The sequence below is a fragment of the Sinocyclocheilus anshuiensis genome, unplaced genomic scaffold (genome assembly GCF_001515605.1).
Source record: "Sinocyclocheilus anshuiensis isolate Anshui unplaced genomic scaffold, SAMN03320099.WGS_v1.1 scaffold868, whole genome shotgun sequence".
Taxonomy (NCBI): Eukaryota; Metazoa; Chordata; class Actinopteri; order Cypriniformes; family Cyprinidae; genus Sinocyclocheilus; species Sinocyclocheilus anshuiensis.
Window position 1 is genome coordinate 910,287 of NW_015552624.1, and position 18,872 is coordinate 929,158.

Here is an 18,872-nt window from a genome sequence, read left to right on the forward strand (position 1 = left end):
CAAGTATATCTCATTTTCGCTCTTCACACGCCTCTAATTTCCATTGCTTGTTCTCAATGCGCTAAAATTACCACTTCTGCCCAGCGAAAATGAAACTGAAGTAGCGCAAGTGAACCGCAAGAGGGCAGCAGTGCCTTTAATAATCACGCATGAAGCCTTTACAGCTCGAACGAGCGATTTCTGGTGATTTTTCCACTTCAGTTTTTTTGTCGTGTTTATTTTACATGTTTTGATTAATAAAGCTGCTTTTTAAATGTAAATTGGATTTAGCTTAAAAGGGAGACCAATTTAAAACCTGCACGAGAGTCTTTGACGGATCGAACGGACGTTTCCCTGATATTTCCAACTTTCAACTCCTCCTCATCCTGGTAATTTACTCTTTACTTGTGCTTAATTTCAAGGTATATAGGTTCTACTTATAAATGATGTGAATTATAAGAAAGTCAGACTAAATCACTCGCCGCACGTGCGAATATAATAAGTCGTTTCTGCTTCCAACTTCTTCCCTTCGTTTTTAATTTTACGTTTCTTTTTCTACGTCTAGTTGAGTTTTATATTTGGAAAGCTGATTTTGTTCCAAATAAATTGTGTTGATGTCGAGTTCTGGGACTTAAAACAGATCACGATTTATACAATTATGTAATTAAGAGTTTTAACCATGACGCCATTTAAACGTTAGCAGACATTATTCGGGAGGACGATATATCCATAAATATCAATTTAATAAGCTGTGCGTTTCAGTCCGTGTTATAAGCCTATATCACATGTAATTTTCAAAACACTTTTTTTTCTCCAGAGGGGTTTTTTTTTTCCATCGGGAAATATTAGAGTATAATAATAAGACTCAGCCTATTTTCAATGTAGAATCAGGTAAATAATTAAACAGACTGCATGTCTACTCTTCACAACCTTGTTTTCAGTCGCAAAATTTGCTGAATTGTCCATGGCAAAACATTGTAAGTAGTAAGTATATGCCATAATTTCTAGCCTGATATTATTGCCAAGGTTTCTGATCCAAAATATAGCTTGTAAATAAAACAAATACTACTAACAACACTACAGATTTTAGCCGTAAAGTGAGATGATGTTTGAAACCTTGTGTTTTGTGTGCCACACTAATGATTTAACCGTGCATTATCCGAGCTATTCAACCATCAATCACCTACTTGCATTGGTTTTGAAAATACATAAACACTTTCAAACTTTTTCACAAAAACCGCACATGGACCCTTCACACACATTGATTCACCCACAGGACAGTTGATGCGTCCTCTGGTTTAAGCCTTTTACCCCAGTGCTCATAATGGATCTGTCTTCTGAATATATGTGTGTGATGCTCAGGGTCACGGTCAGGGGTTTAGCAAGTTTTTGGGCCTCCTTTTATGTGCCCCCCAAGCTCCTCAGTAAGGCCTGTCAGGGCTGTGACAGATGGCGCGTGGGTGTGTGTGTGCTTGCGATGGACTGATGCTGGGTGGCGTGTGTTAGGGTCAAGGGTCAGTCCGCTGCGCACCCTCCCTCATCCCCCCTCCCCCTGGTCTTGACCTTTGGGGAGGCCAGTGAGGGGGTACGTCTGCCTCAGAGGAACAGGAGGCGGGGTCTCTCGCAGGGACGGCTCTATAAATAACGGTGGCCCGCTGATCACAGATTAGTTGCACTGCCCCCAATTAGTTTTGATGTAATTAGGTGCCAAAAGATGGGTATGCAAACACATGTACATATATGTTTACTTCAGTCTACTTTTAATGTAAAAGCTGATATTCAAGAGTCATATGCCACAATTTCTGATAATATTGCCAAGATTTCGGATCCAAAAATAGCATGTACTGTAATACTACAAATACTACATGTAATATTACCAAAAATGTTAGCAGTCAATTGGGAAAACATTTTAAACATTTGGTTTCCAAATATCCAAGCTATACAACCATGAATCTCAATCTCAAACTCATTTTTTTTTTTTAACTACTTTAACCTTTAAATTTACTTTTGTTCGTGTTACCCAATCTATTTAGGTTTAAATAATATTTTATTCATTAATATTATGACCCCATAAATAATATTTTGTCTTTAATAAAAACAATTAAATTAGATGTTACCACTTTAAGCCCATTTTGTTGGTTAACATTTTTCAGGCTAAACAAACAAAACATGTATTAAATGAACCAAAACATGAAAATGAACTTACAATAGATGTCTACAAAAATGCCCAACACATTACGATTATTTTTTCCGAACATGCCAGTCGCTGTCCACAGTGCTTTAAGCATATTCCTTTAACCCAAACCAATGCAACATTAAGAACAAACAGGTTTAGAGATGCAGTGCAAACACACACACATCTTCTCATACTTCAAGCACAGCAGTGACTCCCCCTCGACTCAAGGAGAGATGCAGAGGCAGCTTAGGGTGTTAAATCTTATTGGCTGTTGACCTGATTTAAAGACAATGGAGCAGAACAATGGAGGGTACAGGTATAAAAGTAGCCCTTTCTCGCACTTTCTCCCTGTCCGTAACTGAAATATACTAATAAAGTTGCATCATGTGCTGCCCAGGTATGCATTCAAGATTCACTTCAGCCATGGTAGGTTTTAATAATACATTTAGTTGAATCATATATATACATATATATATATACACAAAATAACACTTGTGGTGTTTTCCCAAAAATATACATAATATATACAAAATAATACAAATATTTTTTAATCTTTATTTCTATTTATATATTATATGTAAAAAAAAAAATCTTAATGCTACAACAAAACTTTATGGTAACTCAGGCCGCTGTTGCCCAGTATATTTCCCCCTCTCACTCTGTACAGCATGCAGCAGTGCTGGTCAGCTGCGGTCATGACATCACTGGACAGCACAGCTCTCCAATAGGACACCTAGATACGTTGCCAGGCAACAGGAGTGAAAGACCTGCATGTGTGTTTGTGTATATGTGTGTGTGAGCATGTATGTGATAATCAAACTAAAAACCTGAAATGTTCTGGCTTCAAGTAATAAGTTGGTTTGTTCTTGTTCATACAAACAAATTTCCTATCTAACATGTCGCATTTAAATATTAATACACACTTCAAACAGGAATGTATCACAAATTCAGACCACCACAGTGTAAATTAAATAGACCATCCAGTGGACTTTAACACCATGCATTTTAGTGGTATTTTTAAGGTCAAAATGTTTCTCTGTTTTTATAAAAACACATCTATAAATGCAATTTTAAGAAGCCTTTCAGCTCATATGAATCATCTGTATTAGTGTATTGTGTGTGTTTTCGGATAGCATCTCGGGAGTATTTTCTCGGCCTCTAGCTGTGTGCATGCGTTTCGAGTTCATAGCCACACGCGTTTCTAAGAGTGGATTTACGTAAATATATTTGTGCTCGAGTGTGCGTAAGCCTCTCTGGCGGTGGGTATTTTGTATTTTGTGTGTGTGCGTGAGCATCTCTGGGTTGGTATTTTGTATTATTGTGTGTGTGCGCCTCTGCGCCTGCCGTCTCAGGAGTGTATATTATATCCGATACAGTACCTCTTTCGCGCACCACATATTTCTGGGCCGATCGATACCTCTGACTCCCTACAAGACAATAATCGCTCCTCTCACCCCCCTCCCCTGTATGGCTACCATTATTACCACCCTCCCCGGGGGAACGTGCAAAACAGGGAGGGAGGCTGATGCTTCCACCCTTCCTCCATCCCTCTGTCTGTCCACCCCGACTCTCTGTCCTTCTATTATTTCACCCCGACAGGAGGTGTCAGTGATGGAGTTATGGAGTGGACGACAGGCAAAATAAAGTGGCAGGAACCATATTAAGATATGAGTAAATGCAGGACGGGTAGAGAGACAAAGAGAGGAGAAGAAAAGTGAGTGCAGGTGCATTGTGATCGTACAATAAAAGGAGGGAATGACAGGAGAAGATTTACACAGCTGTCTTCCTAATAAAGGATAAGAGGGAAGGCTCAGACGTGGATAGAGGCAGCGTATAATTATGCCCAAAATTTATAGAAATCCAAATCGTACGCCAAGTTCAATAAGCACTGAGCCATTCTGAATGAATCCCATCTGGGGGACGGTGTCCGTCCGTGACAGAATCTACTAAGCAACTAAACAGCATGATGTATGTGTTATGGGGGACGGCAGATTGTTCGGTGTATAGGTTTATCGATTGCACTGGACTTAAATTGGCTCTCAATTAAAGAGAACACTTATTTGACCTCTTCTTTGCCGCCTGCGCCGCACGTCTTTCTTGCTTTTCTTTTCTCACCTGCACATCCATCTCTCTCTTACATGCTAAGGCTACGACCTCAAACCTGTTCTGGCCTGCTCGTCCAACCCGGAGGCCGGTCCCTCCGCATGCCTCTTTCATTTCGGCTGGATCCTGCAGAATCTTTCACCCGCCATAAATTCGGTTAAAACTGCGGAAATGAATTATTAAGCATATTTATTCAAACACTATTAATAATATAAGCAGACACAACACCTTGAGTCGAAGGAGACGGTGATAAGGGAGCGAAAAGGTGCTGTGCATAGTGGTAGTAGTAGTAGTTGGAGGGCTAAAAAAGGTGGAGGGAGAGGAGAAGGGAGGGTTAGGAAATTGGTCTGGCTAGCGGAACAGCTTTTCACCCCTCTATCCCCCCTCCACCTCCACCCTCCCCTTCTCTCCCCCATTCTGCTTTGTATTCTGTGGAGATGCCAGGGAGAAAGCTTTATTGCTCCGAGTTGGTATCGATCGGGGCCCCTCTCGGAGGGCGCTCAGACCCGCGCATATTGGAGGCACTTTTGCAATGCCTCCAACCTCCCCCCTTGTCTCTCATTTCTACTTCTTCATATTTCTTTCTTGTTCTGCTTTGCTTTCTCTCACGCATTCTTTTTTGTGTCATTTATGCGGCCTGGGGATTCAAAAATCACAGTTTCGAGATGCTTCGGGTTGTATTTGCCAGAGCGCTTCTTGCACGAGTGCGGCGGGGAGTCGAATCAACAGTGGGCCTCACAATTCAAACATGGATGAATACACACAAACTTACAGATCTCTTACTCCCTCATCCTCAGCCTAATTTCTCCATTCCCGTCTCGCTTTTATCGCCTCACACACTTGGCCAAGTGCTGTTTTTAATGTGGGCTCAACAAATGTCGGCGTTCCTGTGAAAAAGTGACAAGAGGGAGAGAAATCTGCAGGCAGATACATGCTGCTCTCGAAGGATCGAAGGCTGCTTTGTAAGGTAGGTGTGTTGTCGTTGGGTAGCGCCGCAGCGATGCTAACAGCACCTCAGCGTCGGGAAACATTAGGATGGCTGTGTGGAAATACAATGACTGACAATTCCCCTGAAGAATGGAGGGAAAGGAGAAATAGAGGGATAGTTGGATGGATGAAGGCCCCCTCTACTCTTCACTCATGCCCTTGGGCAAGGTTTTTCACCCATGGTTCCCTGGGGTGTGTTCAACCTCTTCTTCTGTCTTTCTGTGCTGTTCACCCGTCCATTTTGACCGCGGCACCTGCTCTTCTTTCAAGAGCTATCGCAGGTTATTTAACCAAACTCCATTTTGAATTGCGAGGCTCATGGCCATATTCGTTCTTGGACAGCGTCCTAAGCTCTGGCTGTGCAAAAAAAAAAAAAGGTAGCCACTCTGCCGTCTAATTTTACCTCGCCCTCTCCATCAGCCTACCTTTCCACCGCCTCAGTGCCACTTATGTTCACTCACCAAATGACACACACAAACACCCCCATCTCCCCCATCCATCCATCGCTCGCCCGCTCTCTTTGTTGCTACGTCGTCGGCTATATGGTCGTCAAGCATGGCAATTTTGCCAAAATCACAGCGAGTGTGTGTATTTGAAGGGGAAATGGCAAGATATGTGTTTTTGTGTTAAAGATGTTGAAAGGGGAGTGCATGTGTGCTCAATGTGGCTTAAAAGTACTTTGTAAAATCATCTTTTGATTTGTAGTGTGTTAGGGAACTGCACTTTCTGTCAAAAGGTGCAGACAGAGCTGAAACAGATCTTATTGTGGACAAAAATAAATTAATGTCATAAAAACTGTTTAAAATGAATGTTATTGATACTATCTTATTCAAAAAGTAATCTTAATAAGAACATGAATCAAACATTACTTTGAGGTCTTTTATGACTTGGACTATGGAGTTTGTGTAGGTGTATCCTTATTTTAAAAATAAAGTCTTCAATAAATGTCTTAAAGTTACAAACGGATGTATACATCAGCCGTACATGATGTTGATGTTACGAAAACATACGTCAAAAAACGCCAATATGGACATTTTTGTATAGTATTTTGTTAAAGTATTCACTGTATTTACACACACACACAATACTATATTTTAAAAATCAATATTATTAATTAAAATATAAAATATTTTTTGTTCAATAATTTTACAGTATAACATATATAATTTATTATTATTTTTATTATTTAACAGTGTAACCTTAAAAATTATATCTCAGTGAATATTACAAAAACACTACACACACACACAAAAAATCCATATTAATCTGATTATTTAAAAAAGAGACTAAGCTTCATCTATAAATGTCTTATCAAAGTTACAGTAAAAACTGTATCAGATCTTTCTGAATAAATACGTTACATCAACATCACATTAATATGGAGGTTTTTTTCATGGTGTTTTTTTTTTTTTTTAAGTATTCACAAGGATATTATATATACAAAATATTATCATTATTATTATTTAAAATAAAACATTTAAATATTACATTTTAAAAATATAAATATTTAAAATTATATTTTATAACATTTTACATTTTAAATAATTATACAGTATAACCTATTAATATTATTTATATTATAATATAATTTATTAATAATATTAATAACTATTATTTAACGGTGTAACCTGTTAAGGTAAAAAATAAATCTTCTTTAGCTTTGTGTCAGTGCCTGCATGTATATGTGTGTGTGTATATGTACATGTATGTATGTATGTGTGGTGTGTGTTGATTGCTGGCTTGTGGTCATGCTGGGTGCCAAGGTAGTGAGGTGCTGGGTGAGTGGCACATCACCAGCTGAGAGAAAGAGTGAAAGAGAAAGAGAAAGAAAAACGAGGAGAGGAAGAGAGCTGAGAGGCTTTGGAGAGCACCGGTCCCCCGGCCGACCGCCATTTCACACTGGTGACCAACACAAATTGGATCAGGCCGTGTTCTCATTGCACCAGCAAAAAAATCAGACGCACAAAATGGCTGAATCTCCAGGACCGCAATACTGGACACTGGACCACTGACTACTGGATAGAGGAAAAAATTAGTATCACAAAGTGAACAGTAGGAGTGTAGCAAGACGATAAAGAATATATTAATGCAACTGGCAAAGTGTAGTGACCTGCCACAATGTTTTTAAAAACAACATGAAATGCATAATGTGAAAAAATTATTCATATTAGGATATTAGAAAATAGAAATAATGGTAGGCAGGACTTCATTTTATCCATCATGAGGATTTTTTGCCACTTTTATAGCAATATAAGTGGAAAACTGGGAAAGCTAGATTCAATCTCTGGTTGCAAACCAATCTCTGACAGACTTGATTTGATTAGTGCTGTGGAAAAACATACCATAGTGTGATATTATTGGTTAATATAATTCCCCCCCATCCATGCTGCCCAAGTTACATCAAGTTAATTAAGTCACGGGCAGAGAAAGTAATGACAGATTATAAAAAATATACATTTTTTCTCTTTAAAAACACATGCACTGATTAATCGTTCAAAATAAGACCAGAGGGCATTTATTAATAAAGTAAATGGAGTCGATATTGATTTCATGTTGTCTTTAACACATGAACGCTATTATATTTAGCATTAACCTGACAAAGAAACAGATTCTCCTGCATGCTTAATGATGCTCAAACGTCTAAAGAACATCATTCAAGTCGTCTGAAAAAAAAGTTTCATGATAGAAATTCAGTTCTGATTGAGCGAACGGTTCCATGCAAACCATCTCCGAATTTCGTCAGGATCATTTCCAAGCGATCACCTTGAACACAAAATGGATCCATGTGTAAGATAAGATCCATATCTAGATGCTCAAAAATGTCAATTTACAAATTGATAAATTAGGTTCGTATTGAGGATGCGAAGCCCACATAATAACCTGCAAAAAAATAGTTTATCCAAGGTCAATGCTAGATTCAATACATACTGAACAATATATATCATACCACATGTGTAATCAACTCAATCAGCACAGTGAAATCAGAAGATATCAGTGCTGAATTCACCAAGTAAACATATATTTACAAGCCTGAAGTTGAAGCAATTTACTAGCAATTTGCTCAATTTGATATTTGACAATGGCCAAACAAATAATGAACTGCAGTGCAAAGACTGTTCTGTAACTTTCTGATGAATATACACTGACATCTTAAGCTCTTTTAATCAGACAGAGCAAACCAGAGCCAATTTCAGTGTAACATAAATGTAATGTTTAGCATTTTTGCTAATGCACGCTTTGCGTATTTGTTTATGCGCGAGCATATGTAGTTCTGGCGCCACGTGTTTGGCGTGTTTACACACTGAGAGCGGGGCACGTGGGGCGATATCTCACGGCAATCGATGAGAGGGGGAGCGGAGGGGGGTGGAGGAAAAATCGGTAAGGAAAGCAGGTTATCTCCCGTCCTTAATGGGGGACCACTCTTACTGAGAAAATAAGCCACCCTGATCAGCACTGAGAGTGTGTATGTGCGTGCGTGTGTGTGTGTGTGTACGTGTGTGTGTGTGTGTGTGTGTGTGTGTGTGTGTGTGTGTGTGTGTATTTGAGAGTGTTGATCTCCTCACATCCCATCCACTCTCTCATATCTCCTCATCTCTTCATATTGCCTGTCACCATGGTTACAGTGTGTCCGGTCACCTTATCGATCTCTCTGTCTCACACACACACACACACACACACACACACACTGTTGTAGGTCAGTCATCAGTGATTTGATGTTCTTCTGAGTGAAACGCAGACGGTGACATTCAGATCAAATCAATCAAAACTCAATTCAAAGGCATTTTTCTCAGTTTTGATGTTATCATTTCCCACAATGCAATGCTCTCAGACAGACCTGCACCTTCTAGTGTGACAAACTAGAAACTATTTAATATAGTCACTAGTGCTCACACACACACAAACACACACTCAGGTCTGACCTTTGCATTTAATCGTTCTGAGAGTGTTGAACTCGCTGTAACATCTTTAATCATTTAAAACATACTGTCTGTGGTCGAGAGACACACACACACACACACACACACAGAGACAGAGAGAGAGAAAGAGAGAGGGAGGACGGCTTTGTGTTTTGTGGGGGTACTGCAAATAGGTTGTGAGCTGGCAAAAAAAAAGCTGAGTGATGCAACAGTTGTACGAAGCAAACGAGACAGAAAAAAGGCAGCGGTGGAAAAAGAAAAGAGCGTTTTGTTAGGTCAATGAAAGGGAAACATGAAAAAAAAGTTGTTTTGCTCTTTCTGTCTGTAATTTTGTGTTGTTTTTTTTAAAAATCTGTACAATTCAAAAACTTGGCAAAAAAAGTTCGAGTCACACACAAAATAAATAAAAATGGCAAAAAGCCTTGAAATTGCGACATTTCTGGAAAGAAATTGAGATATGGTGGGTTAACAAGTTATCAGGCATTTTGCATAAATCACAGTTTTCCACCTCATGTATTTGACGCTAAATAGTAAATCACTGCTGAGCAAACAGATGCACAAAGTGAGGGGTGTGGTTATGTGTCGCGGTTATTAGTGACAACGTAAAGCCAGATTAGCAGACAAGAACTAAAGAAAGAAGTGTGTTTGCGTCTCCCACTGCAGTTGTATGCTTGTACTTTCTACAAAAATACATCTTGTATGATTAAACTTGAAAGTCAACAATACTGTGCTAGTGTGTCTAACAAGCCACTTCAAAATCAGCAACCAATCACACACACATAAACATATGGACACACACAGGGCCGGACTGGGACACAATTTCAGGCCGGGAAATCTCACACTCATCCAGGCCACACAGAAAAAAAGGGGCCAAAATTTTACCTTTTGGGGTACAACAGCTTGTCACCGGAGCAGTACACTTAAAAGGACACTTTTTTTTACCACTAATATGTACATATTAGTAGCTTAGAGTAGGGCTGCACGATTATGACAAAAATCATAATTGTCGATTATTCCCTTGAAATTGTAATTGCGATTATTAATTACGATGATCACAATTTACATTGAATGTTGTTATAGCATTGTTTGAAGCAACCGCATGCCATATTTTTAGATGAAAATAAACAAGCTGAAACCCCTCAAACTGAAAAACCTCTCTTCAGTGTCACATGATCCTTCAGAAATCATTCTAATATGCTTATTTGCTGTTCAAGAAACATATTAATTATTATTATTAACATCAATATTTAAAACAGTTGATCAGGATTCCTTGATGAATAGAAAGATCCAAAGATCAGCATTTATCTGAAATAAAAAGCTTTTGTAATATTATACACTATACCAAAATATAGTTATAGGTTATAGAAATTATTACTTTTATTTAGCAAGGATGCTTTAAATTGATCAAAAGTGATGCTAAAGACATTTAGAATGTTACAAAAGACTTCCATTTCAGATAAATGCTTTTCTGTTTTTCTGAACTTTCTATTCATCAAAGAAACCTGAAAGAAAACTTCCCTGTTTTCAACATAATAATAATAATAAATGTTTTTTTAGCAGCAAATCAGCATAATAGAATGATATCTGAAGGATCATGTGACACTGAAGACTGGAGTAATGATGCTGAAAATTTAGCTTTGATCACAGAAATAAATTACATTTTAAAATATATTCGGTAACACTTTACAATAAGGTTCATTAGTTAACATTAGTTAACTACTTTAGTTAACATGAACTAACAATAAACAATACTTCTACAACATTTATTAATCTTAGTTACTGGTAATTTTAGCATTTACTAATGCATTATTAAAATCAAAAGTAGTGCCTATTAACATTAGTTAATGCACTGTGAATTAACATGAACTAACAATGAACGGCTGTATTTTCTTTAACTAACATTAACATAGATTAATAAATACTGTAATACATGTATTGTTCATTGTTTCTCCATGTTAGTTAATACATTAACTAACATTAACTAATGAAACCTTATTGTAAAGTGTTACCATATATTCAAATAGAAATCAGTTATTTTAAATAATAAAAATATTTCACAATATTACTGTTTTGCTGTATTTTTGATCAAATAAATGCAGGCTTGGTGAGCAAAAGAGACGACTTTAAAAAACATTAAAAATCTTACTGAATCAAAACCTTTTGACTGGTAGTGTATTAAAACACATTTTCTAAAGTGCCTAAATGTCAAAATTCGTACAATATATTTGTTGAAAAATTCTAATACTGAACACACTATTAAATTATTAGGCTGTGACTTATATTATTTTTGTGTTGCTGTCTCTAGCTCCCTCCCTCCCTGTACAATAAATCCATGTGAATATCTGTATAATAATAGCCTAACTGAAAAAAATAACAAAAAAAACATGACAGCGAGCCAAATCAGCCGCCAGGCCACCGGGAATTCTCCCGGTGCTCCCGATGGCAAAAAAAGGGGCTAAAATTTTACCTTTCGGGGTACAACAGCTTGACACCGTAGCAGTACACCGTACATATTAGTACCTTACGAGTAGTAATTCATACCCTTTAAGATACTAATTTGTAGGCCTACCTATTAGGGGTAAAAAAGGAACAAATATGCCCTTTTAAGGGTCCTGTTCCGGTGACATGCTGTTGTACCCCAAAAGGTGCAATTTTGGCCCCTTATTTCCTGTATATATAGCCTATACATCCACAACAATTTCTGAAACCAGACAACCCTATTATGTGTATGGCCGTCACATAAAAAAAGGTCTAAATCCTTAGTCTGGGGCCGTGGAAAAAATCCATGTGAATATCTGTCTCTGCTAAATTTATTAATGTAACTTTACAATCGATATTGATGTCCTTTAGCACAGTATTCTGAATGATGATAATAATGGGGTGCTACTGATAGCCTAACAGATACTAGTAGTTTAATACTCAACTACGTTAATAAAGACAAAACTATCTAGCGTATTTACAGATGAAACTGACCTGCACTTGAAGCCCTCAACAGGTCAGTGATGTTGCTACATTTCACTGCTTCTACTGGCCGCTTCCTCTCCTTCATCGAGTCCCACGCATCGGTTCTGTTCGGAACCGTTTGACGGAAGCGCGGAACACACGTGAGCTGATTCGTGCAGCGCTGACAGTCAAGACTAACCGATTTATGATTTATTATCGATTTATTATCTAATGAAAAAATCAGAAATGATCACTTTGGTACATTGCGGGAATTCTCCCGGTGCTCCCGATGGCCAGTCCGGGCCTGGACACACATATTCAATTATGGCACACTCCAACATTGTAGTGCACAAGTCTGGCCTGATTTCTCTCTCTCTCTCTCTCTCTCTCTCTCTCTCTGTCAGGGCGTGCGTGAAAGACAGACAGAGAGAGAGAGCAGGTCTTTCCTGAGCTGTAAGGCCTGAGTCAAGACTAACCGATTTATGATTTATTATCGATTTATTATCTAATGAAAAAATCAGAAATGATCACAATGGTACATTGAGAAGGCATAAATATAAAATATTAATAATAATAATAGCCTAACTGAAAAAAATAACAAAAAAAACATGACAGCGAGCCAAATCAGCCGCCAGGCCACCGGGAATTCTCCCGGTGCTCCCGATGGCCAGTCCGGGCCTGGACACACATATTCAATTATGGCACACTCCAACATTGTAGTGCACAAGTCTGGCCTGATTTCTCTCTCTCTCTCTCTCTCTCTCTCTCTCTCTGTCAGGGCGTGCGTGAAAGACAGACAGAGAGAGAGAGCAGGTCTTTCCTGAGCTGTAAGGCCTGGGAGAAATGGAACTTAAATGCCTCTCACTGGCTCTCAAACTCCAGTTGCCTTTATTGATGCACTGGCCTACTGCCAACCAGAGGCCTTTTCCACTTCAAAGGGTCCGCGTTCACACACACACACACACACACACACACACGTCTTCAACTGTGAGCATGAAATGCACTCCAACCTCTATCTGTACTTCAGGCCTATATCCGTGATGTCCACCTCCATGTGTAATCTTAGATATAAAACAGGCCACTCAAAGTATGATTCAATGTGCAATTCAAACCTCTATCTGTCATCTGAAAGTCTATAAAACCCCATCTACTGTATACTGCGAGTGAGTGGCACGGCAAAACTAAAACACTCCCATTATAATCGAAGCGGTTTCGAAGCACAAAGTGATTCGAGTTTGTTTTGACGCTTGCGGGGATTTGAATTTGATTTAAAGCTTGCAGTCATTCAAAATCCATAAATTCATAGATAGCATTCTTTAGAATTCACTTTGAAAATCTGAATGGATTTGAATAGGATTCAAATTGGCATTGGTTTAAATTCTACAAGGAGTTTAAAGTGATTCAAATTAGTTTTGAAGTTTGCAGTTACTAAAAGTAAATTACAACGTTGGAGCTTTCTGTGGTTCAAATTTGCAGTGTGAAGCATGAATTGATTTTGAGTCGAAGCTTGCAGTGATTCAAATTCAATTCATCGTTGTGGTTGTTCACATTCAATTTGAAGATTATATTGATTGAAATTTGATTCAAAGCTCTTAGTGATTCAAATTAAGTTTGAAGCATGCTTATTTGCACTTATGTTTAAAAAGAATAAAAGTGTTCAATGGTTCAAATTATGAAAAAAAAATGGATTGCATTCTAAATAGAAAAAAATCAGCATGTATGTTTTATGTGACTTACAATTCAGGTACAAATAATTTATTCATATTGCAGTACTTTCCTAGAAAAACAATTAACCACGTCAAACATGTTAAATGACAAATGAATGAAAAATAAAGATGCATTCAATAACATGCATTAATTAATACATTTGTTTCTCAATTTTTTTTTTGTCTAAATGCAATGACAAAGTGCTACTGTAAATGCATAAAAGCAGCATGTATGTTTTCTGTGACTTAATTCACAAATCATTTATGCATATTAAAATACTTCCCTAGAAAAAAAAATGCTTAATGTAAAATTTAGTTTGAATGACATAAATTAATGCAAAATAACTAAGGATGCATGCAATGCAATGAACAATTGTTACCATAAATGTACTTCTCAATTAATTATGTGCAATGTATAAATTAATTAACAAATCTGCATATTATTTATTTATTTGTTTGTATCTAAATGCATAAAAATGTGCTACTGTAAATGCACAAAAAAACCTCAGGCACTTTTTCTTTAGCTAAATAAAAACCTTTATAATTTATGACATAAATATTAAGCGACAACTTATCAAGATCAGTAGAAATGCTGCTACATTTCAGTCCCTTTCAGGCTCTACAGGTCTGAGATAGAAATTCTGCGCTGTGTGGATCCCAGAATTCACAAATGTCAATACGACCCACATGTCTACACCTCAGCCTTTGCATTTCAATGCAGTTTCCTTTTCATTATTTATGACTATTTTACCCACGACAGGAAAAAAAAAGCATGGGCCTACACCTCCACACCTATCCCCATAGTAACCAACCTCACAAGTCCTGTATATGCACAGAGAGCCCCTCACAGAGCACATACCATATACAAAAGTATGTGTGTGTGCACGTTTGGACATACATGTATGCACAATCGTAATGGGCTTCCTGGTGTCCTGGGGAGGAAGTGTGAGAGGTGAGCGTCTCTCCATGCCTCCGAGAATGGAGTGAGAAACCAGACTACCGCTGAGTGTGAACTAGCTGGGACAAGATGCTGTCATATGATGGGAGAATGACAGTCTGCATATGAGGACATTATATATAAATATAGAAAAGGGTTTCAGTTTTCTATTTTGCATCTTTCTAACACTTGCATTTCATTGTAAACCATATTATCAGCAGAACAGTTTGATTGCAAAGTTTAATTTTTACATTAATTTGTGGTCAGCAGCACTGGAGCTACATGAACAAATGTTCTCCAGCTTGATTTGAGAATGATTCAAAGAGCATCTTGTACTTCAATAGAAGGAAGAATATCCGATTGTCTGCACAAAGGAGTTCATGGTCACAAATGTGATTTATATTTTGAGTTACAGTGATTTGAATTAATTTTTTGCACTGATTCATGGTCAATTAGAAGGTTGAAGCGATTCAGATTTATTCACGAACAAAGTGATTCAAACTTGGTTTGCCTCTTGCACTGATTTGAATTCGATTCAAAGCTTTCAGTGTTTCTGATTAGATTTGGAGCTTCACATGATCACAAATCTTTTAGAAATTAAAGAGTTTTGAATGATTTGAATTCATTTTGACGTTGAAACGATTCTGGTCTATTTTGGATCTTGCAGTGATTCAAATTTGATTCAAGATTGCAGTGATTCAAATACAGGTTATCACTTGCATTACATTTACATTTAGTCATTTAGCAGACGCTTTATCCAAAGCGACTTACAAATGAGGACAATAAAAGCAGTCAAAACTAACAAAAGAGCAACAATATATGTGCAAATGACAAGTCTCGGTTAGCCTAACGCAGTACACGTAGCAAGGTGTGTGTATGTATATATATATATATATATATATATATGGCAGGAGAAATGGCTTGAAGGAGATGAGATGGAATAGGATCAAGCGGACAAGTAGTAGGACGATTGGAAAGGATGAGTTTAGAGACTTCTGCCTCAGAGAGAATTAGAATTTAGCATTTGATTAGAATTAAGTTCAAAGCTTGCAATGATTCAGATCCGATTTTGAGCATCACATGGTCACAAATGTGCTTTAAATTAAGTAAGGATTTTAGAGTGATTACAATTTTTGTGAAGTTTGCAGTGATTCAAAAGCAACAAGAAAGGTTGGAGTGATTCGTTTTGGAACTTTCAGTGATTCAAATTCAGTTTGTCACTTGCATTGATTCGAACTTGAGTGAAGCTTGCAGTGATTCAAATTCGATTTTGAGCTTCACATCATCACAAATGCGCTTTAAATTGAATATGGAGTTTGGGGGATTCAAATTCATTTTGAGGTTTGCAGATGCTTACAACTGATTCAAATTTGAATTTGTCCATACAAAGGATTTCACATGGTCACAAATGTGCATATTTGACCTTAGAAATAGCAGAACCTTCAAGGGATAATTCTGTCTTCATTTACGCACCCTCATGTCGTTCCAAACCTGCATGAATTATATTCTTCTGTGGAACAGAAAGGAAACATTTTGAAGAACGTTTGAATTGTTTGTGTCCATACAAAACAACACTGGAACGCAGACTTTCGCTGAATGGACAGGGGGAAAAGCATTTTTCACAATATTTTCTTTTGTTTTTCACAGAAAAAAGTAATGCAAACAAGTTTGAAATGACATGAGGGTGAGTAAATTATGACTAATGATTAATTATAATGATAAATTAAAGACTTATTAATTTTGCATCATAACATTTCTTTGTTTTACATTGCTCTTTTCCAGGTTTTGAATCCTAGATTTTCTCTAGGCCTTCCATGATGGTAATGCCCAATCCTATCCTAATACTATGGTTCCATCAATCTGTGAGTAGTTCAGAATCATGTGTGTTCCGTTTGTACCTGCGCCTGTTCAATAGTCCTGCTTTGGCCTATCGTCCCCTTTACCTTATGTCACTGCCGTTGGACAATAGCCCTTACTGAAGGTCCCCACCGCTGCAGCTTACACTTAATGAACAACAACCTATCCCCCCCACCCCACACACACCACCACCATCATCTATCTATCTACCCCCCAACACCCCCCTCCCATCCGCCCCTGCCCACAACCACTGTTGTCCACTGTTCACCTCATCCATAGTAGACTGTATTGATTTTCAGTGGGGAAAATAAAAAAGGCCATGAATTTTAATGCTTTCTCTCTCTCTCTTATACCCCCCATCCACCTTTTTTTCCACCCCTTCTTCTCCTGACCCATCCCTCTGCTGTGTTCTTTCCTGGGGGAAGGATAAAAGAGAGGGGGATGGGACAGTCAGGGAGGGGAGAGGTGGAGGGGTTGATGGTGTGGCGTTGGGTCATTTCTCATTTCCGAACCCTGGACGGTCACCTCCCCCCTTCCTGTTAACTAGCCTTCTCATTGCGGGAACGCTACAGATGGAAACACGCAACGACCTCTCTGGACGCTCTTCATCAATACGATGTCTGTGACTCTACGCAACCTTGTTATTTTAGTTAAATAAATGAATAATCTGATCACCTGACGCCATATTTATTATTGAATGATACAAATGCATGTTAATTAAGAGTTTCTACAGCTTCAAAAAAAAAATGGGAATAATAAAAAATGATCATTTCATATGAATTTTTTCAAGTTCAAAAGTTTTTTTTTTTTTGAGAAATAATACTTTTTTGGCAAAGATACATTGCATTGTTATAAAGTGACAGTAAAGACAATTGTAATGACAAAAGATTTGTATTTCAAATAAATACCATGCTTTTGAACTTTTTTCAAAGAAGTTTGCCAAAGAATCCATAATTCATAAAAATCAGATTTCCACAAAAATATTAAGCACAAAAATAATATGCAGCATGTCTGTTTTTAATATTTATAAGAAGAAATGTTTTTGACCGCCAAATCAGCATATTAGAATGATTTCTGAAGGATCATGTGACACTGAAGACTGGAGTAATGATGCTGAAAACTCAGCTTTACATAACAGAAATAAATTACATTTTAAATATATTCAATTAGAAGACAGTTATTTTACATTTTAATACCGTTTCATAATATTACTGTATTTTTGGTCAAATAAATGCAGCCTTCGTGATCATAAGAGACTAAAAAACAAATTTGTAGCTAATAAAATAAAAAAATAATAATACATAAATAATAAAAAGTTATAGGTAGCTAATAATTCAATACAATATGTTAGTAAACAGGCTGTATACACAATATACACTATGCTATATGACAACTTGACAACTCAATAGCATTACTTGTATTCATGTGACACTTTTCAAACAATAATTAGACTGGAAATGCTCTAGTATTCAGCATTGCTTAAACACGGACTCCCTGCTAATGACCATATGGTCATCACCACGTTTGGTGCTGAAATAACATTAAAGCACAACGAAGATAGATAGAACAATCGCCCAGCACTCCGTCAGAGTGACAAATGTTTTAATAATTCCAGCAGTGAAGAATGACACACACAATATACCATTTCTATAGTCGCATAGCCATACAGTGAGTGACCACATACTCCAGTTTACCAGCATTTACACCTAATTGTCATCAGTGTAATTTCTGACAGATAAATAAAGGAGTGAGGAAAAATCTTCAAGGTATACATGCGGTGAGGCTCATAATTCTGACAAGCACATATTTTTGTGTTATTTTCTGTATTTGGTTTCTCACCGCCTTCTAATATAAAAGCCGAGAGGATGGATGAGAAATGGACAAAATTGAGGGAGTAAAAAGGGGCTTTTAGGGCCGAAAGCAGTTGGTGTGTGTGTATGTGAGCTTGCATCTGTGTGTGTGTGTTAAAAGAGGGGTCTTAAAAACTGCATCTACAGATTGTTTGTACACAGTAATGTTTCATTTCCTTTTACAGCTACACAATGAACTATTATCATCATCATCCATGGTCTGTTGTCGTCAAGCAAATTTGAACAATGTTCAGTAAATATTTTTAAATGAAGGTTAACTGAGTAGCCTATACCAAAAATTCTGAAGACTGTGCACATTTCTGTGATTTACACTGATGTAGCAACACTAAAGAAAATATATAATTTCATTGAGATTTCTGTCTTTTCTACAGCTCAGTGACTTCTGATACCACATTA

General features: G+C 37.5%; 1 protein-coding gene and 1 long non-coding RNA gene across 2 annotated transcripts in view; one reads left to right on the forward strand and one right to left on the reverse strand.

The window, feature by feature from the left end:
- Positions 1-18,872, reverse strand: part of LOC107666349 (POU domain, class 2, transcription factor 2-like) — a 69,265-nt gene that overhangs the window by 23,379 nt on the left and 27,014 nt on the right. The window lies entirely within an intron of this gene.
- LOC107666350 (uncharacterized) lies at positions 229-17,279 on the forward strand. The gene is made up of 3 exons (XR_001631656.1): positions 229-368; positions 16,531-16,610; positions 17,031-17,279. It is a non-coding gene; the product is annotated as an uncharacterized LOC107666350 (long non-coding RNA).